The following is a 26942-nucleotide window of genomic DNA, read 5'->3' on the forward strand; positions in this document are numbered from 1 at the left end:
CAGTAAATCCATCTGCTGTTCATTCTTCACAGCCTTAATAATTAATTAAATATATAATCGAATCATCCCTGCCATGACGATCATTCACATCATCACTATGCACAAGGCTGATACAAATTTCAGAACACCCGTGCTGACAGTTTTTGTTTACAAGAACTGTTTTCCTTACAAATTCCAGTGTTGGCAATTTTGCCTTTTGCAGTGAAGGAAATCTTCTCTTACTCAAATCACAGCATAAGAGATTTGTATGCTCCAAGATAAGCAGTAATTATGCCAGGATTGCCTTCTAGTATTGAAAGTTTCGCTTATAAACAAGGAAGTACACAAACAGCCCTTTTGAAAGGATCTCTAATGAAGGATGAAAGCGATATACTCTTCCTACCAGGAGGAAACATATGGATGAGGGGAAAGGGCCAATTTGTAAACATTGTGTTTCCCTGATTAATAATTTTCCACAGAGAAATATAGAAAACTCAACTAGGAGCATCAGTAAAAACCATTGTTCAGTAGCAGCAATCAGAAATTGTGTTCTGGACCTGTTCTTGCAAGTGCTGTCAGTAAGCTTTGATACCATAAAATGAAAGTTTTCATCATTTTACATTTCTGTCAAATCCTGCTTTCCTTAAGAATTCCATATCTAACTCCACTTGACAAAGATCTAATTCACAGTTTTCTTTTTTACCCTTAGGCATTTTTTCCCACGGTTGATGCAAAAGAAGGACGTAAATAAACTGCCACACTTGTTACTGTAGATTCCTCACACTCCTGCACATATGAACCTGGCAAATGCACAGTGAAAGAAACAGTTCAGAAAAGAAATACAACTCTTTTGTCTCTGTAAAGATAAAAGAACATTACAGAATTAGCTTATTTTTGAAAGTTTCATTGACTTTGCTTTCTGTTAACAATGACTCAAAAATAAATACACGAACACTTCTCCCTATGTGAATAAACCATAAACACTTCAGGATGAGACTGACTTAATTACACTGCAAAGCCCTTACACTTCAGATGAGCCATTCATGTATTTAATGTGAAGGCAGTGTTTCAGTTGCCTTCATAGAACAGAGGCTGAGTAAAGGTCACTCCATGTGCTTAGACACCATAGTTGTGAGGATTTTACAAAATTCAGCCAACAAAAGGGGCGCTCCCTTTACCTTTTCCTTCTTTTGCTGTCATCTGTGGCAAAAGATACTTCAAGCTCATTAAAGATGAAAAAATATTAAAAAAAAATAAATTCAAATTCTTGAGTTAATTTTTCTAAAACTCTTCAAGATCCAAGCCACTTCAAAATATTTATCTTAAATTTTAAAAAAAGTTCCCCTTTTTCCTTTTTATTTAAAGCACTATGAAATTTTTCACTATGACAGTGGTGAAACACTGGAACAGGTTGCCCAGAGAAACTGTGCATGTCTCATCCCTGGAAGTGTTCATGGCTAAAATGGACAGGGCTTTGAGCAACCTGGTCTTCTGGGAGATGTCCCTTCCCACAGCAAATAGTTTGGAACTAGATCTATATGGTCCTTTCCAACTCAAACCATTCTACATTTCCATGATTCTGTGTAATAAAACTTTGAAAAGATGATGCAGACATATTTTCGCTCAAAATATGTTGAATGACTATAAAAGGTTGAAGTAAATATGGACAATTTTCACATTCCTACTAGGATCTAACAATGTTTAACTTTTCATTGAGGCAAAGGTGTCATGTTTTTCCTTGGGTTTTTTGGGTACAATTTCTAAAGCCTTCATGTTTTCTTCCAAACCTTAATGCCAGAATAATTATTGTATGAATTGAACTTGCTAATATAATTAACAGGATGCAAAGGCATAAAGGAATAAAGTAGTAGTACTAAAATTTTGTATAACATAATATCTCAGTTAAAGCTCCACAATTGTATTTCAAGTATCCGTCCCATAAAATGTCATTACCTCCTCAAGATGAACAAACCCCTAAAGCTCCTTTAAAGTAGAAGCTGGGAATTTTCAGTGGTATGGACAAAAATAACTAATGTCATTAAGGTAGAGTTAATTTTCTTCCTAGTAGCTGGTACAGTGCTGAGTTTTGGATTTTGTAAGAGAATAATGTTGATAGCACACTGATGTTTCTGTTGTTGCTAAGTAGTGTTACATTAAGTCAAGGATTTCTCAGCTTCTCATGCCCTGCCAGTGAGAAGGGTGGAGTGCCAGGAGGAGTTGGGAATGGATGCAGCCAGGACTGCTGGCCCCAAGGGGCCAAAGAGATATTCCATACTGTATGGCATGGTGTTTGGCATATAAAGCTGGGGGGAAATCTGATGAGTCAGAAGACAGACTGCAACACATTCTTAAAATTTTCAGACAATGTTTAATTTCTAATAAACTGCTTAGAAAGACACTTCTAAAGTAAAGTTTTACAAAATTAAATCCTTTTTTTCTTAGTGAATGTAACCCCCTCCACCTTAGTATGGAAGTAAGTAAAATTTTCATCACAATTTTCTCTTCCTTTGTGATATTCAGACTGAACTGAAATGTACAGTGTGAGAGTTCTTCCAACAATAAAATTATATTTGAGAAACTGATTTTAATAAATAAATGGTTTTGTGTCTGTACATACATACATATACTTGTACAGGCACAGGGAAAGAGGGGAAAAAAAAGAAATCACCTTAGATACAAAATACCCTTCAAAACATAATTCTTTACAGGGACATAAGGACAGAGTTGTTTTTAAATGACAATATGAGCTCAGAGGCCTAACCTGCATATATCTAGTGAATAAATCAATCTGTCTTATTCTATTAAATTAATATCTGTGCTGATTATCTCCTGCTAGGAATTATTTTTGCCTTCCTTTGACCAAGTTCTATTTAGAGAGTTCACAGCAGCAAATAATTTTTTTTAATTGATAAAAGAATTTTATCCAACAACTGGTCTTCTCTTCTCTTGCCAGTTGAACTGCCTGCTCAACAGGCAAGGCATACTTTCTTATATGTGTGTGTGCACTATTTAATTTCAAATGCTTACAAAATAAACTTCTATCAACTAGTATAAAAACCATAACTTCCTCTCCAACTGTTCTGTTTCTATTCCCTTCCAAATTTTCATTGCAGCCATATAAACAAAACACAAGCTGTTTGATAACAGGGAATTGTCATTGTAAACACTTGAATGTCTTCTTAATAGAATATACAGGTGAACATAATATACAATTTTTTTTAGATGAATGTGGTAAGGCCAACATAGAGGTCATAATTTCTCAGTGTAAACACTTTTCATTTACATATTTTAAGAATCCCATCATTCTGAAAGGAGTCTTTATTCTCAATTTTTTTTGCATATTGAGCTCAAGGAACATAATCTATGTGTCACAGAAAACCATCCCCAGTCATGCTGCTTAGCTGAGAAACCATGTTAAAGGCAAAGTAGAGTCAGATTTTCAAGGGTCACACAAAAGACTTTATAAACATTTTTTTTCCAGAAGTTTGAAAGGACCCTGTTCATATTTTCCGTAGCAGACAGAAGAACAGAGTGTAGACCTCAGGACTAAGAACAGATGGAAAAGGCTGTAACTAACAAAGTCCTTTAATAAGTCTTTAAGCCATGTGCTGCAGAATGCTAAATCTATCCATGAAGGAACGCAGAGCTGCTGAGGAAGAAATTCTGCAGGGACTTTCAGGTAGCAATGAACTGGAGAATTCCTTGTTGCCCTCCAACTTCACACCATTGGTTTATTATCAAAGGAAGAAAAAATCTCATTTGTTTCCATATTTACTCTTCTGTATCACACTTTATCTGCATCTGAAAGTTTGAACAGACTTACAAACAGACTTCGATAACAAAACACAAGACATTTGTACCAAAGTATAACAGCTCATTATCTGTGCCTTCATGAGGTATCTTGCTGCTGGCCCAGATGGAGCTGATGGCTAAATATAAACAACCTCAGAGAATTAATTAATAAAGTACAAAACAAGCCTTTTAAAAGGGCATGTTGTGTACAGTAAATCCAGCTTTCTTTATAATTTAAAATGTTGTCTATTTGAGTATATGTAATGCGATACAATGTCATCTGACACAGATCTGACCGCAACTTCTCAAGCTTTGTTAATTACACACATGATAACATTTTTTTAAACAACAATTAAAAAGAGGAGCAGATAGTGCTCAGTAACATGAAATTTTTAATTTGACCTTCCTCACTCCTAGAGGGAAAATTATCTTTTCTCTGGTTTCATGTAGACAGACTATTTGCTTCCCAATAGTGTCTGCCTCCGGGTTCTGGCCAGTCCAGAACTGACTGATACAAGTAGTGAGGATAGAGCAGAACAAGATCTTAAAGCTCATAATTATCTGTCACACAGATTCTCAGGCAAAATTACTGACTAGGCTCAACGGATGAAGATGCTGCATCTTTTGCTGTAACTCGTAACTATAATCATGAACATTTGCTACTGAAAAAACAAACTCTATGACTTTTGGAAAAACCACTTGGGTATAACTTGAATATTTAGAGTTGTTTGATCATGTTCTAGAATGAGAACTACGACAAAAAATAACAAAATTCACCTACTCCATTTTTTATATAGAAGAACCCCTCACTTTCCATATAAAAAGTTATTTAGATTTTTTAAAAGAAATTATTTGCTGTCCTTCTTCTTCACTTATTTACAAACTACCATAGATCTACGAAGAATTCTATTTTATCTTTTCTGTAGTATAAGCTTTCATACACTTATGAAGGGCTTCCTCAAAAGTAGTTTGATGCAGAATTTATTTTACATGCAAAATGCCTAGAACTACTTTGCCACCTTTACCAGATCAGAAACTTGGATAATTTAAATAAGACTGTTCTGATTTTTTGGCATACACAGACATCCATTACATATATAAGTAGAGAGAGAGACATTCAGAACAAAATTTGAAATACTATTAAGACTTTTTAATGAATGCATTTTTAGTTCAGTGCCAGAACAAAATCAATACACTTGAAGAACATCTTGCTACTCTCTGGGAACAAGCAATACAGCAGTGAAAATGTTTTCAAATGTATATCTGAAAAAATAGGACTAAATTCCAATTTTCCTATCTATAACAATCATTATCTTTTACAAAAACAAGCACTAGATGCTTGTTTTTTATTATAATCAGATTTTTGTGTTGTCTAATATAACTTGGTACATGTATATGACTTAGATAAGTAAACAGGATAAATCCTTATATTTATATAGATTCATTATGTTTTCTATGATCAGCACACCATTTTAACCATACACAAAAGAAAACATGTACTTTAATCCTGTTTGGATCTTATATCAGAGATATAGAGTAATAGCAGAGTGGCTCACAGCAAGCATTCTTGTATGTTTCTGACATGAGACAACACATGTCAGTGTTAATCCCATACAGAGGTGGATGTCATTCTCTGATAGGGTCAGAGATCAATCTCTATCAAAAATGCATTAAAAAAATTATACTTTAATCTGCCATATATGGTAAATAACAGATATAGTGGAGATTTCATCCTATTATATGAATTCATCCTGCTAAAATAATAACTCTATGGCAAATATTAACATAGCCAGGGCTGTATGCCCAGCTTTGAAAAAGCCGGGTGTCCATTCATGCCTATGTTTAATATAGCCAAGTGTCAGAGGCAAACACTGGCGTAGTCAGAGTCCCATCCTCATTTCTGACACAGCCAGAGCTCCAGCCTCTTATCTAATAGAGCCAGTGTTCCATAGCAACCATTTGACACAGCCAAAGCTCTGTCCCCATCTTTGACATCACCAGTACTTCATCAACATCTCTTACATTTCTGGCTTCCATGGCAATGTCTGTAAGAGACAGAGCTCTGGGCCTCTTCTCCAACACTTTTTCCCATTGTCCTTCATAAAAAGGCTGTGTTCGTATCAGTGAGAAAGCCAGGAATTCATATTTTTCTTTGATACTGCCAGCATTCTGTCCAGATAAATGATATGGTCGAAGTTTTATTCTCAACCTTGATATCAGCAAGGTTATATGGCAACAGCTGGTATAAACAGATGAATGTCCAGGAACACATCCTTGATCCTGAAACCCCTAAGGTCTATCCTGATGCTCTGACTCTAATGGTAAATGCAGATACAGCCAGAGAGCTGTCCACTTCAGTGGCATACTTGCAGCGCCAATTCCATCTGTGAAGAGCAAGGCCTCATGGCAGAATGTCTTACCTATTGAGGGGTCCATTGTGTTTCTTCTACATCAATCTTTCCACCACAAGTACTAATCACAGAAACAAATTACTCAGATTTAACTTTCCACAGTGAAAAAAAAAAATTCCAGGTATTCACAATTTGGAAAAAGAACAAGCTATTTGTACCCAAAAGTTGTCAAGTTTGGCTCTTGATGAATTACAGCTGAAATACTTGTACTTTATTTAAAAAACATTTTGTCTTCATACTTTTTGATGCACAATATACAAATTGAAGAATTTTGACAACATACATAAAGAACATCTTTCTAATATCATATTTTCAAGACCTTTGAAAATTTGAGAGTTGTTTTTTCCTTTTAGCCCACTGTTTAGGAAGACAAAGATGCACTTGGATATCACTGTCAAGTATCTGATGAAATCACGTCAGAATTTTACTTTTTGCTTAAAATGAAAACTGTGAATTTTGCAACATAGAATGACTTCTGATGTTGAGGTTTTAATCAACGGAATAAACAACACAAGATGGTAATGAGGCACTTTTTCCTCATCTGTGACAGAGAAAAGCCCTTTCAAAATTCCCAGGTAGAAAAAAAGTATAATGTTTATCTGCAAATACAAAATGTGACTTCTGGAAAAGTTTATTTGGACATGGGATTCTGCTACACTCAATAGCTCTTGACTGGAGCTCATTTTGGTGTGCTTGATCCTCCATGGCTGCGTGCACTGGATCCAGTTCATCAGCCATGAGAAGTTGCATGACAATACGGGTTGAGCAGCTGAGTTGCTGGAAACAGGGAATATGTGTACTCAGCATGGTAAAGGAACTTGGTCCTAGTCTCTCATTACATCATTTAACTGTTTGATAGTCAATGAGAATTAATGGGTTTTAGTATGAAGATACATATTTCCCCCCATTTCTATGAATTGCTTACTGGATCTGAATAGTTACTTCACATGAATATATGATCAGCAGATCCTTTAATGCTTCTTCTGAAATATTCTGAAGGTTTGGTTGGAACTCTAGAGTCTTGTCTTTCAATTTGCAGATGCTGGAAACTGAACACTGAAAATTCAAACACCTCCTTTTACCTCTTAACTTTTCATTATTAATATGCAAACTTTAAGTGTTCTGCATGTGAGAATAATGAATGACATCCAGGTTAGCATATCATTCATGCTTCTTTCTTTCATTCTGTATACTTTCCTTTCTGCAAACTATTTCCCAAAAGGAAAATATATGTTACTTAATATGTAACCATAGCATCCTATTTTACTCCATTGATATAGTGGATAAACAGTAAGGCTAATTGCTTAACTAGAATGAGATAAAAATGGAAGAAGGTGAAAAACATATTCAGGGTGAGAGCAAAGTACCATCAAGAAGCAGAATACAGAAAGGATGGTGCAAAGGTAGGACCAAATTAGAGATGAAGAAGGGAAGGGTAAGAGCAGAGCTGGAAAAAATACAAATGATAGAATGCCTAGGTAAGCTACCACTGACATATAAAGTAAAAAATAGAACAGGCTGATGAGGGAAAAATTCCTGCCAGTTCTGTGCCAATAGTTTAATCTTAGATACTCAGTAAATAGGTATAAAGCTTTCTTGCAGAACTCTTTGGGTGGCAGAATGTATATTGAGACCCAGAAACTAGCCTAGTTTGCCTAAGTATGCCTAGGTTTAACTTATTAAGTCCAAATACATGCAAAATGTTCGGTTAGTGTTCCAGTGGTAGATTTCTGTGCCACAGCATTAGAGCAATTTTTTCCAGTAATCAGATTTCCAGCAGCAATTTAGTTCTACCTGGCTTCCTCCCTACTCAGCCCTTTGCATTCAAAATTTCTTGCTTAAAACACATAATAACATGCTGTGTTCTCAAGTCAAGAACAAAAGACAATAAAGCATTACTAACAATCGTAAATGAGGAGGTATTCAGGTATCCCAAACTTCAGAGGTTTTACAATGAAAGAGTCTATATGTAAGCTAAATCTATAAGCACCTACTATGTCTAGTGGAGGTCTAGTCAATACAGTTGATGAAGTCTAGATCTATAGAGTCTAGACATCACAGGGGGATGGCTGCTTTAGGCTGCACTGAACATTTCTCCAGACTCCAGTGAGAATATTGACCAGTTCTTCAGTGACAAAAGTGAATCCAGGTCACATACAGATACCTAAATATAGGCCAGCTAAATCCCATACCACATAGTAGGTTGCATACTATTTTTGGCAGGGTATCACTTAATACACAGCACAGTCCTAAGGTCATTTATCAGTGAAACATGCTGAAGAAGGCTCCTTAGTAGGGCAGAAACTATTTTAAAATAGCTTATTGTAACAAATAATTACTTTTCAACACTATGTGTAGTGCCACTGAGGCAAAATATTTTTCTGTGGTCCCTAGCTTCAGTGCTTTAAGAATCTACTACAGTTAATTTGGTATGTTAGGCTAGTGTTTCACCTCCAACTTAAATCTACACCCCTGTCATTCCATGGCTTCTGAGAAACCAATAATAACTAAATTGATTGCTACAAATCTTAGACTTAGAAAAATCCATAGCACTTATTATCAAGGCTGAGACTAAGGCAAAGTTTCCGTGACACCTCCACTGATTATCACAGTTCTAAACCCTCTTTGTTGAGGCCTAGTGCATGAGATGCAAACATTTGATATTGATAATATTCTTTTAAGAATAAAAATTTTTAAAAAAATAGAAAAATGAATGCCTTCAATTGATAATTAAATACTATCTCAAGCTGACATTTTTTGCGTTTCTAAAATCTGCTCTGTTTGCAGAAAAATTTAAATAACATCAAAGCATAAAGTTTTACACTTAATTATTCCTAAGACAGTGAACAATACTGGTAAAATGACTCATGAGAAAAGCCTATTGCTTTTTTGCAATACAGCCAAAAGATCTTGAAATGTTTACTGCTGGAATATAAAAAATGATACAACAAATGAAGGCTTGTATAATAATATTTATTTCATTTTGGTTTGGTTTTCTTTTTTAGCTCTGGGGTCTTTTTGGAAGTTTTTTTTTTTTTTGTTTTGAGTTGGGGTTTTTTTGGGTTGGGTTCCTTTTTGGTGCATTTCTGTTGTTGTTGTTGTTGTGTCATTGTAACCGGGACAATAAAATAAATACGAAAAAAAAAAAAAATGAAAAAGACATCAAATTTCTATTTTGCACTTGGTTATTTTAAAACAATTTTACAATTATATATGAGAGTTTTGCTACAGTTCTTATCAGGAATACTATAGTTTTCTTCAGACATATCTTCAGAAAATATTTTTTGAGATATTTATGGAATGTGGGAGGCCTCTAGATGAGCGCTGAAGATATGCGTGAGGGAACTTAGCCTTTTCACCTGTGGTAGAGAGTGGATGGAGAACTGGAACAGCAAAAAGCCAAAAAGTGGTGAGTCAAAATTAAGACAGTTTAATAAGTGTAAAGAAAGGACAAAACAACAAGAAAGGCAAAATAAGGAAATTATGCACAACTTCCCATTAATAGGTAGATGTTTAGCCAATTTAGCCCGAAAAGCACATGCAACAGTTACCTGGAAAGACAAACATTCATAACCATGAATGTCCTTGCTTTGTCTTCCTCTTACTGAGCTTTTACTGCTTAGCCTGATACCATATGATATAGATAATCCCTTTGGCCAATTTGTCATCTGCCCCAGCTCCTCCCAGTTTCCTATGCACCCTCAGGCTTTTTGCTGCAAGGACAGATAAGTAGGAAGAAAACCTCAATGCTGTGCAAGCACTGCTTGACAACAGCCAAAGCACTGCTGTGTTATCAACCCAGTTTTAGCTGCAAATCCAAAGCACAGCAACGTACCCACTGCTACAAAGAAAATGAACTCCATTCCAGACAGATCAAATACATCAGTTCTGCTCTTATACCAATAAAAGACAGTAAGTAGATGTTCTAACAGCTCAATGCTCCTCACTTCTATCGTAAGTGATGTAATGACTGTTATTTCGCACTCTCATCCTTGTACATGTATATGAAAGAACTTAGACGTAGAAAATACGGCCTTTCAGGGAAACCCAGTAAAAATTTGAAAGGTATAATTAGGATGTTTTATACTCTGCATCAACATCATAATGTTTTGTGGACCTGCATTTTTTAAAAATATAAAGCCAGAAATGAGCACAAAGAGAAAATGTTTCAGAAAGTTTAGGAAGACACTATAATAGCATTTATTTGTTGAAGGCAAAATTGAAACGTAAGGCAAAATTGAAACGTAAGTCAATGAACCAACTGTGAAAGATAAATCTGAAATGGCACCTGTTAAAAAATCGTGTATAAAAAGGGTAAAATCTGTTGGGTGGACAGAGAGAACGAGAAAAAGAAAACAGAAGTGCTTAGATGCAGAAGGACTACAGTCTTTGGAGTTATTTGTATGTGCAATGCAAACCATCTTTGGTGACAGAGTGTTCCGGAAAACATGGTGTTTGAATCAACAGACTCGTTTAGTACATCTGATAATATTCCCTTATGTTTATCAGACTCTCATAGGAGTCTTTTTCTGTCTAAAGTCCAGCACAGGGCCTCAAAGATAATGAAGGGGATGGAGCACCTATGTATAAAGAAAGGCTGGGAGAGCTGGGTCTGTTCAACCTAGAGAAGATGAGGCTCAGGAGATTTCTCATCCCTGTGTATGAAGGGAGTGTGTAAAGAGGGTGGAGACCAGCTCTCCTCAGTGGTGCTCAGTGCTCAGTGACAGAACAGATAGTAACGGGCATAAACTGAAACACAGGATGTTCCATCTGAAGATCAGAAAACACTTACTCTGAGGATGAGTGAGCACTGGTACAGGTTGTCCAGAGGTTGTGGAGTCTCCTTAGCAGATATTGAAAAACTGTTTAGATAAGATTCTGCGCGTCTGTAAGTGGCCCTATTTCAGCAGGGTGGTGTGGACCAGATGACTTCAAGATGTCTCTTCAAACAGAGCTCTCAACAGCTCTGTGATTCAGATGAATATATATGGCACAAGAAGAGAAACTGACGTTCAAAACGATGCAGACTCACCTAGAATGCACCTTAGTTTACCCAAAAATGAGGGGAAAACTTACTGTAACACATCACACTTTACTTCCTTTACATCAAATAGAAAGATAACTTACTATGACTACATTTCATAACAACTTCTCCACTGCAGAAAACCACAGGTAATAAGAGACATCCAACCCTGCATCACAATTTTCTTTTTATTTTCTCTTTGTAATCTGTTGCATCTAATATACTGCAGATGTGGGAAGACTAGATATTCACATATTCCTCATAGGGCAATTGAGAAGCTGCAATTAAAAGTTTCTTTTGCTGTGGCCCTGTAGTGCAAGTGAAAATGAAAACAGGGCATCACAGCACCTATCAAAAAAAAATTGCTCCCATTAAAAGATATTGCAGTTAGACTTCTGAACGAATGTTTCATCTAGGTTGACATTAGTGTTCTTAATATGGCTTATCGTGTTGAGTCTCACCAATTTCCAGTTTGCAGATTTGGAACACAAGCCAGTGGAATCTTTATCAAACAGCCTAAATTTCTTGGTTTAAATATGTGATAAGTGTGTCTGAATTTTAAGTAGTTGACTAAAGAGACTATCTGCTTGCTTTCTCCTATCTTTCAGATTTACTTGAGAAACCAAGTCCATTATCAAAAGCAAATATAGGTGACAGTAATGTAAAAGTTATGTCTGAATATGAGATGCATGTAGAGTCAATAAAAAGCAATAGAGAATTTTACAGAATGATTTGCCTTCAGTAAAGACTTCCACTTCAGATTAGGTTGAATAGTTCTTCAGAAATATGTCCCTTTAATGTAAAACCAGCTACAATTATTAGATAAGTATAAGTCACCTAATTTTTAGATATTTAATTTGCAATAGATTTACCCCACTCTTCCCCTGCTGGCTTTCTAACAAGCCCAAGTGCAAACTGCTGCATCTGTGTTGGGAAAATCCCATACATGTGTAAAGACAGGGAGAAGTAATTTAGTGCAGCCCTGAGGAGAAGACTTTGGGGGTTCCTGGGGATGAAAAGATAGATATGAGACAACTGTGTGAGCTTGCAGTCCACAACGCCAACTTCATCCTGGCCTGCATCAAAAGCAGTGTGGCCAGCAGGATGAGGGAGATGATTCTCCCCCTCATGAGACCCCACCTGGAGTGCTGCATCCAGCTCTGGGGTCCTCAACACAAGAAAGACTTGAACCTGCTAGAACGGGTTCAGAGAAGGGCCATGAAGATATTTAGAGGACATATCCTACAAAGACGGGCTGAGAGAGCTGGGGTTGTGCACCATGGAGGAGCAAACGCTTCAGGTAGACCTACCTTGCAGTAACTTAACGGGTCTTATAAAAAGGAGGGGGAGAGATTTTTATACAAGCAGATAGTGACAGTACAAGGGGCAATGGTTTTGACCTGAAAGAGGGTAGCTTTAGATTAGATTTTGTAATAAATGCATGTATTTAATTTTTAAACTGCTATATTGTTTTTGTTTTGTTTTTTTTTTTTTTCTCCTTAGCACATGGCATGAATAATATCAAATTCCATTGACTTCAAACGTGGGTGAATCAGAAATACTAAGCAGTGATGTACTACATTGTCTTGTATTTTTCCAGTAAAACATAAGCACAGAAAATTAGACTGACAAGATTAATGGTATCAAGATAAGTGTTTTGTGTTGTATTAACACAGCAAATAATTTGAGCAATTCCAGGAAAAAATAAAGTTCTATTTATTTTTACATTAATTCTATTTTTTGCAACTGACAGCTTATTTTTAAAACATGTAGTATATCCACCTTAATCAATATTAGTCTACTCGACCAACAGTTTTCCTTCCGTTACCTACATAAGAATATACCTCATAATATCAACAACTGGGCTTTCTCTGTTTCTTTTGTATTTATAAGTGGTAATAAATTACCTACTGAAGATCCATGACTAGTACATACTCCTCCACATTCTTAGTCTTTGGGCACATACAGGCATTCATAAAATGTTCTTGAATTTTCTGAGAACTTCAGACTATTTCCTTGCACAAGAAATTTTATTTTGTTAACTTGTTTTTTTTTCTGCAGAGAAGCTTTTGGCAGACAGAAGCTGCAACCCAATTAGCTAAATAAAAAGGTATGACAGCTTTTAAACACGCTAAATAACTGTTCAAAGATCATAACAACAGAGAGCATTATCCATACAGTTCAGAAGAGCTAAAGAAAGAGGAATGAAATATGTATAAATAATGAAAAAAATAGAGCAACTTACTCTTTGGTGACCAGCATTTTGTTGTTGTTGTTGTTTAGATTAAATTTCTATTCTATTTCAATCCTTTTTAAAAAAACACAAAACTTTAAAGAAGAAAATAGGCAGTGCCAAGTTACATCCAGGAGAGGAGCTGCTACGATTTAGGTCTATCAGAACTGTCTTTATATTCACATTTCTAAGTAAGATAATAGATTTGTCAAGATATTTCTCCAGAACTTTTTGCTTTCCTTCTGCTTTTTAAGCTGATGATGGAGCACTGCATCATGGTCACGCTCAGGTCCTAATCTACTATTTACTTTGGTTGCAAAAAAAACCTTTTCGTGTCTTGGGAAGGGAAAAGAAAAGAATATTTAGCAATCATCTAAATGCAGGACGAGTATAAAGAATTACGTTTACTCTAAAGATTGCAATTATCCACTAGCTGGCAAATCACCAAAACAACAGGGACACTCTTACATTTCCATAGTAAAATCACAGAATCACAGAATATTCTGAGTTGGAATGGATGCACAAGGATCACCAAAGTCCTAATTCTGCCCCTGCATAGGACTATCCCCAAGAGTCTCACCATGTGTCTGAGAGCACTGTCCAAACACTTCTTGAACTCTGTCAGGCTTGGTGCTGTGACCACTTCCCTGGGGAGTTTGTTCCAGTGCCCAACCACCCTCTGGGTGAAGAACATTTTCCTAAATGCTTCTGTCTTAAAATAGTGCAGCATTTTTAAAAGTCAGCATGTAAAGATCCCCTTTAACCTATTTAAATTTAACTTATTTTTGTAGTACCTCATGAAGAATAAAATTAATATTTATATAGGTTCTTTTTTTCTCACACTTCAGTGCACTCTCATTTCAATAATTTGTATCAGTTTCCATTGTTCTCAAGCAGTTTATGAAAGTCAGAACTGGTCCCAAAGAGAGTCTACATAACCTCATGTAAACAGCTTTTAAATCCACATAAAATTTATCGCTTGTTTCTTTTCATTAGAAAAAAAAATATATTCAGAGATTAGAATAGAGAATTTGAGAGTAAACTGGATAAGGGTGACTCTTTTCTGACACTTCCTGGTTTTTAAAATATGAAGTGTCTCATTCTAGGACCAATTCAATTATTCCATACCTTGGGGTTGTCTAGCACACCTGCTTATTGCTGTGCAAAGAAACATATAATTGACCTGTCCTTAACACAAGTCTGCTTCCACTGCCTCAGGAGATTTGAAGTTAGTTCCTTTCTTTACCAGGTGGCTGCTAAGAAGACAAGGATAGAGAAAGCATTTTGCACTGGTGTTGGCTGTTAGTTGATGTCATTCCCTTCTGTTGAAGCTCTTGCAGTTTTCACATTGAACATTCACTGGGCTACAATGAGAGTGAGAAAGAAATGAATCCTAATTCCTCAGATGGGTTACTTGCTTCTGTAAATGCTTTGAATGCAAAACACCAAGAACACTCAACGCAGTAAATGCTGGGTTTACCAAATTATAGTTGAGCAGCTAAATCCTTTGGATATCCAGCCATGCTCCTAGTGGCTCTGTAAGAACTTTATTATTCAATGAAACAAAAATTGAACTATTTTTGTAGAAAATTCTAAGTTCCCCTTCCTCACAGTACTGAATAACTTATAGCTAGGACATATTTTCAAATACAATAAAGTAGGGTGGCTTTATGATTCATTGACTACTTACACCCTAGCTAGGAATCTCCTTTCCAAATGGGAAGAAAGTAGTTTCTTCCAGCACAGAACAAAGGACGAAAACCTGTGAGAATGAAGAATAGATATGTATGCTTCTTACTGCACATTAACAATACTGGATAGCATTTTATGCGTATGATTAATGTTTTGTAGCTCAGATGCTTAGATATCTAGTTTTCCTCATTCAGTTTCAGTAGTTTCTTCTGATACCATGAATTTCAGTGGATAGGTAGACTATAAAACCCAAATTTCTTTTTACATATCTAGTAATTTCTGCACTTTCAGACACATATTTTGCAAGTCTAAGTTTTATTTTTCTAAAAACTTTTGCTCCTTAGTTACTAGAAGTGAAAGTGATAGTCATAACCCAACAGTGACATAAATGTAAAAATGCATTTTTGGCTGTGGAAACAAATGGGTTTATATTTATGGCATTGTGCATGACACTTTTCTGCTCTTTGAAAAACAGTAAGATTTATTAGATCATTTTTCCTTTGCTGACAGTGCTTTATATGTGTTTAAAACACAGATAATAAAAACGGTGTATATACTTAGCAAAATCTGATAAATAAAACAAAAGCTCCACCAAGAGTATGAGTGCAGCAGTATAAAAATTTGAAAGGGTATCATAACAACATCAAATTGATAAAGGTTCATTAATTGTTTGTCCTACTGTACTAAGTCATGGACCAACTGACAAGCATATACAAAAAGGGAAGACATCTATGAATTGCAACAGGGTAGTTCAACATGAAAGTATTTTTTGAAAAAAATGAGGTAGCAAATAATATGTGGAATAATGAATATGAAACAGCACTAAACAAAAACTCAGAACAAAGCCACAACGATAGAATAGTCTGAAAACTTCCTATTATGTAGACTATATTTATAAATCAAATTCTACAGCACCAAAATACCATAGATGGTAATTTGCTTGAAGAATGAGATCCACATATAGAATATGGTTTGCCACACTAGAAAAAATTATCACTATAATGAATTCAAAGGTAAACACTAAGTAAAAATTTCATCTGATTTTATCCCTGTGGTTAACACGTGAAATGCAAAATAATTCCAAAAATGGCAGAGAGGAAACTAGAAAAACCTGAGTTTTGACTATCTATTTTGGTCTCTTCTACTACATATTAGCACAACAATTTTTCTTACTCTTCAGGCCAAGGGAACATGTAGATAGTCCATGGTCTTACTGTCCTACTCAGAAAACAAAAGGGATCATCTTTATCTCCTAAATTAATTTATCCCAGGGGAAGAAATCTCCTTAAACTTATGGGATATTTTTAGTTTCTGGCAGACTATTTGAAAATTTTGCAAACAGTTTTGAAAGTAATTAGTAGGTTAACAGATCCTCTTTGTCACCAGGAGTAAGGCTCTTCCAGTAGAGGAGAAAATTATGGTGGGGTATGTGACAGGAAGCGGAACAACATTGTCCGCTGAGGTATAAATGTAATAGGCAAGGTTAGTAAGGATCAGCCAAAGCACACACATGTGTGCAGGAGATATTCTGGTATACAGTGTGTGACAAGAACTTGGAGACAGGTGCTGTAATCGGTTCCAACACAACGGCGTAGCACAGTTTGTTCCAAGGAGCATGAAGAAATGTGTCAGGTAAAAATAAAAGGTTCCATAAGGGAAAAAAGAAAAAATACTAAAATATTAGTGTGGTGAAGCTTCTACATCAGAAGAAGTATGTCTTTCTGTCAGCCCAGAAAAACAATACAAACAAGCAAACAGTACAACTAAACTGGTCCCCTATAGTGACAATGTGCAAAATAAGAGGCATTCCTTGGAAAAATGTTGTGGTAGCATTATTGATCTCTTCAGACTTTTTGAAGCACTCTAGCAGAGCTTAAATTAGATAATAATCTGCATTCAGAGATACAAGAGAGATGTAAAGCCTTCACTGGCTGCTCTTTCTCACATAAGGTATTTATGTAAATACAAGGAAACTTACACACTCTCTGAGAGTCAGGGAAAATATTCATAGTACCACGGTTCTTCTTCAGGATTTACTTGACTTTAAGCAGCCCTACAACACTGAAAAAAGATTATTACATTGCACATCAAATTTTCAGACTTCTATTTTACTGAAGACGTCTTTCAGCTGCAATATAGAGGAAATATAAAGCAAAGCCACAGAAAACAAGACTGTATCTTAAAGTGGTACATGAAATACCTGCTTATCTGTATCAACTGTGACCAACTTGATTGCCTTCTAGGATGAAACAACTAACTGGATGGATGAGAGGAGAGTAGTGAATATTGACTACCTTGACTTCAGTAAGGCTTCTATCTGTCTCTCACAATATCCTCATAGGCAAAGTCAAGAAGTGTGGACTGGATAAGTGGACAGTGAGGTGGATTGAGACCTGGCTGAACAGCAGATCCCAGAGGGTCATTATCAGTGGCACAGGGTTTAGTTGGAGGCCTGTCACTAGTGGTGTCCCCCAAGGTTCAATACTGGGCCCATTCTTGTTTAACTTACCCATCAATGGCTTGAATGAAGGGACAGATGCCCCCTCAGCAAGTTCAAAGCAAGTTCAAAAAGTGGCTGATAGGCTGGAGCGCTATATAGCCCTTCAGAGGGATTTTGACAGGCTGGAGAGATGGGCAGAGAGAAACTGTCTGAAATTCAACAAAGGCAAATGCAGGGTCCTGCAGCTGGGGAAGAATAACCCCATGCTCCAGCACAGGCTGGGGACTGACCTGCTGGGGAGCAGCTCTGCAGAGGAGGACTTGGGGGTCCTGGTGGACAACAAGCTGTCCATGAGTCAGCCAAGGTCCCTGGGGGCCAAGAAGGCCAAAGGAATCCTGGGGTGCATTAGGAAGAGCATTGCCAGCAGGTGAAGGGAGATCATCCTGCCCCTCTACTAAGCTCTGGCGAGGTGACACCTGGAGAGCTGTCTCTTCTGGGCTCCTCAGTACAGGACAGACATGGAGCTCCTGGAGCAGGTCCAGCAGAGGGCAATAAAGATGATTAAGGGACTGTAGCATCTCTCTTAAAAGGAAATGCTGGGGGAGCTGGGCCAGTTTAGTCTTTAGCAGAGATGACTGAGAGGGGACCTCATCAAGGTCTAAAAGTATCTAAAGGGAGGGTGTCCACAGAACAGGCTCTGCTCAGTGGTGCAAAGCAATAGCACAAGAGATAAGAGGCAGAAACTGATGCACAGGAAGTTCCACCTGAATATGAGAAAGAACTTCTTCACTCTGCAAGTGATTGAGCACAGAAATGTATTTCCCAGAGAGGTTGTGGGTTTTCTCTCACTGGAGATATTCAAGAACCATGTGGATGCAATCCTGTGCCATGTGCTCTAGGATCACTCTGCTTGAGCAGGGAGGTTGGACCAGATGACCACCAGTGGTCCCTTCCAACCTGACCCATTCTGTAATTCTGTAACTGTGATGGAAATAGCACTAGTGGAGTCTGAGCTGTTACACATGGTGTTAACTTGTTAGTACAGAGCAAAAGATAAACTTGAGGGACTGAAATAGATTCTGAGGAGTTGTCAACATATCATGAGAACAGGTGCACTAGAAATCTAAATACAGCCTTCCAACGTACAGGGCAAGTACATGAACCATGCACACAATGATATCAATGGAGCTGATAAAATAATTAATTAATTAATAGAAGTCATAGATATGTCAAGTAGAAAGGCAAAATCTAAAGGAAGTGGTCAGTTTCGGCATGTTTCTATTTTCACCTGGTCTCATCATCCTTCTTGATGAGAAAAAGATGTTTTGGCTTAAAGTGAGCAGCTATGTCTTGCAAATACCTCTTGTCAAGAGACAGTATGTGAAAAAAAAGTCTTATCAGTATTTGTCCTTTATGTGAGGAGGAGAGAGGCATTTGTTCTTCCCTACTATTTTATCAAGTAGGGGTGTCCTATTCCAGACAAGCCGTGTGGGATTTACTTCAAACAAACAGCTGAACTTTTCATCTCAGGCCCTTAGGAAAAAAAAAATAGCAATGGTATAAAATAAATACAATGCAACTGATCTCTTTTAGGCAGCTACTTTATGATTACAGGAACGGTGTCCTAGAGCAGCCTATTCCTCTGCAATGAGACTAACTCAGATGTAGGGTTCTACAATTTAGATCTGTTATTAGCTAAATATAAATAAACTTTGAGATATATAGTCAAATATATAGCATATATATATATAATAGTATATTTCAAGGCAAAATACTCACCTTTTTGTTTGTTTTTCGTGAAAAAAAGGGACAGATCAAGTCCCCACTTCTTTCATTTTCTGTAATCAGATCATTTTGGAACAAATTCTATCACTTAGGTTAATGAAATACAGAGACCTAATGTCCTAAGTATTCTGAAAGACCTTATAAATACTGCAAGCAGGAAATGACATTGTATGTGTTTTAGTCAGAAATTGTGTACACTGAAGAAAAACTTAGGTTCCAAAAATGTATTTTTCTGCAAGCCTGCTGGAAAAAATGTAGCTTCTGATAAACCAGCAAAGGATTAGCCTGCTGTCACAGAAATTGGAAATAATAAGTGCTGCAAAGTTACTGTACTTAAATCATTCGCAGATCGCAATGATTTTGAAACTTTGTAGTCAAAGTTGGCTTTGGGCACCCTGCTGCTTTAGGCAATCTTCAGCACTCCACATTTTTAGCTGTCTCATTTAATTTTATATTTTGACTATATTTCTGGGGTTTTTTTCCCCAGCCAATTAAAACTAGTGTGTTTTCTATGAAGTTTTATTCTTTTTTTGCTTTTCTTTTGTCTGCTTGTCTGATAATAGGTTCTTCTGTTAAATCCTTGTAATCTCTTTGAAGAGTACCATTTTTTCACCATCTTTTTTTATCTTTGTCTCACTCATTCTATTTAGTAATATTCCATTTGCATTTAGCATTTTGGTATCCAACAATTCATTTGCTTCAATAATTTCGTGTTATATGATGTGCTTCTTTGATCTCAACGCTCCCTCTCAGTTATTCCTTCACTTCTCTATTGGTCCTTCCACATAACGTTCACAGCTTCCTGAACTATCCTCTCCCTTTTTCTCAGTGTTTGCATAAGCTGATATGACCATTCAAACATCTTATTCTGTAGTCCATAAACACTAAACTCCTCCCCTGCTAAGGCTTGAACACAGACATACCTCGAACAGATATCACACAGATACAGATTTACTCTGTAGGCACAAAGAGGTGTTTGTTGTGGTTTTTTGTTTGTTTACTTTTGCTGAGTTTCTCTCTTTTCTTTTTCTAACATCTTGTCCTGGTTTCAGCTAGAGTTAATTTCTTCTCAGTGGCTGTTAGAGTGCTGCTTTTTGGACTCGGAATGAGAATGGTGTTGATAACACACTGATGTTTTTGCTACGTGGTGTTTATCCTTAGTTAAGGACTTTTTCTTGTCTCATGCTCTGCCAGTGAGGAGGAAAGCAAAAGAAACTGGGAGGGAGCACAGCTGGGACAGGTGACCCAAACTAACCACAGGGACATTCTACATCACAGAACATCACGCCTGGTACAGGAACCAGGGTGAGTTACCCCAGGGGCAGCTGATCAGGGTTTGGGATAGGGGATCTGGCATCAGTCAGCAGGCGGTGAGCAATTACATTGTGCATCACTTGTTTTTTTCCCTTTTTCTTAGTATTATTATTTACCAATTCACCATTATTGTTGAATTTTCATTTATTTTCAATTATTAAACTGTTCTTATCTCAACATACAAGTTTTACTTCAATTCTCCTCTCCATCTCACCAGGTTGAGCAGGGGAAGAAAGAGGAGTTGAGAAAGTGGCTGCGTGGTGCTTAATTTCCAGTTGGGTTTAAACCACAATACATGACAAGACAGGCAGGAGTTTTCTTTTGCTTAAAACAGAACCCCGAGTTTTCTTTCAAAGATGAGTAAAAACACTCCAAGCATTTTCTCAGATTAGGTTTGTCAAAGTCTTTAGGTATCTTGTTCTGGAAAAATAAATAAAGCCTTGATTTCCACTGCTGTGTCCTGTTGGCATCCCAGTATCTTGTCTTCATATTGCATAACTCACCTGTTCACATCTCAGAAATTTCATTTTATGTACATTTATTCACTCACCTGCTTATCTAATTTCATCAGAGAACACCAGGACACAGATGACATCAGGACATCTGTCTCACCTGCTGTAAACAAATGCTGAAATTCTCCACAGTCTCTGCTTGGGCATACTATGTGGCAAGCTGGAGCTAAATTCCAGGTCAGATGCTTGAGATTCTACAGCATGTCACTGCACACAGTGAATATGCTCTGGTAGTTTCAACAATACTTCTAAACAAAGTTTCTCAGTGAATGAACCTGCATATCTATAATTTACTATTTATTTATATACTAATTCTTGTTATGTTCAGTGTCATATTCACAGTTTTCTATGTTCCTATTATCTTCTTATTAAAAAAAAACCAAACCAAACAACCTAATTACTTAACATATATTTACCTAATTACTGAACGTGATTAAATGTAGAATTAGAAAACTAATAGGAAGAGTTGACTTTCTGTCAGATAAGAAAAGAAACACCCCCCACACACAAACACACACTTTTTTTCCTTTTCTGCAATTACCCAACTTATTTTTACTTTTGGTAAATAACCACTATTTTGTGGTCACTTAGCTTAGGCTTACAGGTCCAAACAACTAGGATTTTTTTTTTTTTTAATAAAGAGCAACAATTGAAATCTAGTGGGACCTTCAACCTCAATTTTGAAATCAGTGCTAAAAAGAGCTGCAGTATTTTATACATGCTTCTGGAAATCACTATCATCTCAGTTATGTAACACAGCTCAGGTTTTTCTGGTATTAAAGTTATGATGTTGGATTTTTTCTTTTTACTTAGCACTTTAAAGGACAATGAAGGGTATTTTTAAGTTTATTGATTTTGTTCTATTTTGTTTATGGCATGGTTGTGATTTGGAAGAGCTTTTATTGATTCTTTTAATATAATTGCATGTCTATCACCTAAATTTCCACTACCTTGCACTATTTACTGCCAATTATCCCTGTGTTAAGTGGTTATAAAATGATTCCAATTTATGTTAGTAGCTTATACTCATGCTCTGTTGGTATAAATGGTTATCAAATAGTGCAAATCTGGTAAGAAATTGACCTTCATTATTCAAAATATATTTATTAATTGTTAATGACATTCATAAAATTGCCAACAAGATTCGAAAGACATCTTTACAAAAAGTAAGAAAGGAAAGATTCTATTCCATGAGACTTACAAGTTACAAAATAAGAAATGTGTTACAGAAGCACTCTGGAGTGTTAGAAAGTTGGATCTTGTATTATCTCTGGAAAATTAAAGAATATGCATGAGGAACTTGGGACAGATCATCCAGTCATGAGGTAATTCAAACGCAAATACTAACATAGAACCTTCAACCATCAACACACACAGAGCCTTTGAATATCTGCAAGAGGAAGACATACAGGGTACAAATATTCAGCAGACTTAGATGAGCCACCAGGTATTCTTTTATGCTGCAGTACTATTTTATGGAGCTCCAACCCCAAACCACAACCATTCCATATTTTTGTGACTTTCAAGTGCAAGAAGTCCTTGAGTACATTATTTTTTATCCACAAAGAGAGCAACAAAATCAAATCCAAGAATCTTCTTCCTGCCTACGCTGCTGATTAAAATTTAGTCCGGAAAAGCAGTAGTTGTATCCTAAAGCTAACAACTGAATGTTATCCAAGGAACCTGTCACCGGAGGGAACAACCAAGGAGTAACAGGAAGAGTTAATAAATGTGTTAGCTGAGGCTTGCATAATAGCTATTTTCTAGGTAAGGGCTACTTTTAGAAATAAGGAAATAACGTTGACTTACTTGCTGTGGAAATAAATGGGAACATGAGGGACAGATGAGGGATACCAAGAAGGGAGTTATGATATGTGAAAAATAAATACGTCTGACTAAAACCAGGACCAAAGCATCCCATTTTTTAATGCAATCACCTGCCTATTTCACCTTTGGCTGAGAAGATTGGGTCTGCTTAGACTGAACCCTCCTTTCCTCACATTCTATTTGCACAGGCCATTGCTCTTTCTGCTGAAGGAGGAGAAAAGGATTTTGTGTTTGTGTATATTCTCCACTTCTCCTTACCCATGTCACCTTCAACACTGAGGAAAGCAGAGCAGAAAACCCTGAAACCTCTAAGTCACTCTTTCTTTCTGTGCAGTATAAATAGAAGCAGCCTGAATCCCTCCTTCATGGTACTCACAAAAATAAACAGGGGTTTATCACCGCAGCCCTAGGGTATATCACCGTGTCCTGCAGCCGTAGGGAGGAGAAGGGAAGATCCAGCAGGCAGGAATTGTGCAGCAAGATTGATTTATTTAATTATTTTACAAACTCTTTTATAGACTTTTTTCTTCATAGTCTAATTGGACAAAGGATCAGCCACCCCTTGGGGGTGATTGGCCAAAATCCTAAAACATCCATTGTCAAAATATTTTTCTACTGTACCATAAACAAGACTTTTCAAGGTTGCAGGGGTTTGGTTGTTTACATTCTCTGCTACCTCTTCTGTGAGAGAGAAAAGTCTCTCAGGGGCTTAGAAAATAGCAAGAAAACCCTTGCTAGCAGCATTTTTGTATCCACAGGGGTTCTTTCAGGCATTGAAAAAAATATGCAAAGGAGAATAGAGAGGAGCATGAAGAGAGAAAGAAATCTCTGCAGAAGGGGTAGCAAAGAAAATAAATTCTCATAATCACTGACATCCTTCATTACGATATATATCCAAAACCATGTGCTAGAACCCAGTCATATTAAAAGAATCTTGAAATGCCAGTACTCTTTCAAAGACATTTTTCCTACTCCAAACCTGATCCTCACCTTTCCATAATGATCATTCCCACTCATCTGTCCCATCTGTAAAATCCAACCTAGTCATAAATACTGAGAAGCACTGAGCCACTCTGAAAGAATTATAATGGTTAGAAAAGATCTCCTATATAAGAGCAGTACTTGTGGCTACATCCACCAAATGAGGAAAATTTAGAGAGGGAATTTTTAGGTAACAAGTCAACTACAGATGTGTGTTTACAAATACCCACCTATTATATATTCACCATTCCCTTAGCAATCCTTTGCATTTTTTAAGATATAAGAATAGAAGCAGGCATCTTCTGATCTATTGGGGACTTATTATGAGGTTTTTAGAATATACCTGCTAGTCTTATTTAATAGATTTAGACTTATATAATTTTGAAATAATAATGATAGTTTCTTATTATTTTATGTTTTTGCTTCTACTCCCTGAAGTTCTACAAGTGTGAATGGCTACTTAATCAGAATTCAAAATATGCTAATTATCCACATAAATTCAGATTTGTTTGTTTGCTAATTGAATCCCTGAATAACAATAACACTGGAAATGTCACAAGAAAAGACTCCAGGTTTTTGGCAGAAAATACTTAGAAATAAAACATCAATTTGCTGGGGTCTTGGCTTAATATTCTGTTATTTTTAATCTAATTAATCTTACTGCTTTATATTCAGCAGAATCAATTGTTCCAGGTTGTTTAGAAAGTTAATTGGAAAGTTCACATGTGTCACCTGAAGCTTCAGTGTCTATTTCATCTCAGTGTCTTTTTTAGTTCCAGGTTTTGGCATAGTCCTTAGCTTTTGTTTTTCTGCTCTTAATATTTCTAAAATATAAAGAGTAGAGAGTGAATTACAACTTATAAAATATTCTCCAAGTTTGATTTCTTTTGCACTTTAATGTGGTAATATTTCATATTGTTCCAAGCTGCAAATGCTCACTCTCAAACTCTCAATTGCATTATGGTGGTAAGCACATTTCTGACAACCATCTGCTTAAACTGTACTTTCTCCTGATCGGTGCATTTACAATTAAAATAATGATAAAAGCTAAGAAGTTAAGATGAGAACTGTCAGGCAGTTGAAGCTGTAATTCTACTGTAGTTTGTATGGCTTGCTGCTGTGTTTGTTGATGCTGCAAGGAGACATTATACAACGAGTGGGAACTAATGCAGAGTATGTGAAGTTATCCCTACCTCAATAGGGATATATCTAGTTATCATTGGTTTATTTCTTTAAAGCAATAGATATAAATGCTTTAAAAATACTAGTTGTATACTTTATTCCAAAATGAGTAAGTTGTTCTTGTTGTTCCACTACTAACACATTTGCATGCACATTTTCTACACTCATATAGTTATCAGCTCACAAATTATTTATTCAAATCATGTTAGACCTTAAAAGGATTTTCATTGTATATCCTTCAGCTTTTCTTTCACCTATTTTTTTTCAAAATTCAAACATTTTCTGAACAGTTTTGCAACCTAAAAATATTTATTTGTAGGATTAATAATATGAGTGCAAGTAAATACATCTAGAAATTAGAGTCTTTCAACCTTTTAGAGGGTAAGAATTCTGCACAACTTGTGACCCATGTCTGCATGGTGTGTTCTCACTCATCCAGCTCCTTGAACTTCACCCAATTGCAGGTGACTGGTCTGCGCATTCACTCTATATTTAATTCACCATGGGAGTCCATGCCATGTGATTAAAGTCCAATGTTATGATGACAACAGGAAAAACTCTCATTGTTATAAACACATGAAAAAATGCACAAAAAGTTGTGTAATCAGGCATAATGTAATGCAGAAGTGACTCTCTTTAAAGTTTCTCCTATTTAGAAAGATTCTGCTGGTTGTTGAAGAAGAGTTGCCTGGAATAAAAAGTAAAGTATCAGTAAGGTAGGCTCACCATTCAATGAGAAAAAAATTCAAATTAATTCAATGCATGAAGAAAAAAGTATTTCTGATAATTCTTCACTTGTGCCATGTGTTCTGTCTTCCCTCTGTAAAAAATCAGATTTGATGCGTTTTATCTTGTCCTTTTCTTTCATTCTCAAGTCAGTGATTATCTCATCTAATGATTTTCAGCACGAGTCTTCAATGAGAGTCTTTGTCAGGGTCTCAATGGAATAACTTTGAGATACTAAAACACCTTTACACATCTACATCAATGGCTTGCTTGTTCTTGCCTGTTGTTGCTTAATAAAACTGCTTGGTGTTTCATAACTGTGTAGAAAAAAAAGTGTTATAAGGAAAGACAGCACTACATTTTTTACTGGGAACAACGAAGACTACTAGAGTGTGAAGTAGAGAAGCTACTGTGCTAAAAATCTCCCTTAGGAGAAAAGTATGAGTAGAGATAGTGTTGGTAACATACAGTTTCTTGGTGCAAACTGGTTCTATCCTGCATGTGAGCTGAAAACACAGCAAGGAGTCTGGACCAACAAGCACAGCGCTGGCACTACTGGTCTAGCAGTTGTTCAGACCTAGCTTCAGCTGCAGCTTCCAGGAGCTCGTAGGTGACCATGACAGGCTTCCATGCCCCAAGGCTGCTCTACAGGGAGCTCCCACTCTCTAAACCACCACTGTCACATTATTGCCCCCTTTTTCTTTGAGAAGCATGATGTTATGTGGCATCCAGATCAAGACCTTCCTTAATGTGCTCACCCATTGTGCCACTTAGGTTTTGCTTGTTTTGTTTGTGCACAATCCCAGAGCAAGTTCTTTTTTGAGAAAGCCTCTTTCCCTGTGCAATATTACTTTCTATTTTGTGATGGTCTCTTTTGAAGTTCAAAAGTTCAAAGCCCAATTAAAAATATGATCTTAGTAGATAATTTCTCTGAAACAAGGATATAAGTGAATTTAATTAAAATTAGGCAGATAAAAACCAGGCATAAAATGTGGATAGTGGTGGTGGAATGTGCCATATTCTATTTTGTGTAAGATATACTTAA

This window comes from Corvus hawaiiensis, chromosome 2, assembly GCF_020740725.1.
Source record: "Corvus hawaiiensis isolate bCorHaw1 chromosome 2, bCorHaw1.pri.cur, whole genome shotgun sequence".
NCBI classification, from domain to species: Eukaryota; Metazoa; Chordata; class Aves; order Passeriformes; family Corvidae; genus Corvus; species Corvus hawaiiensis.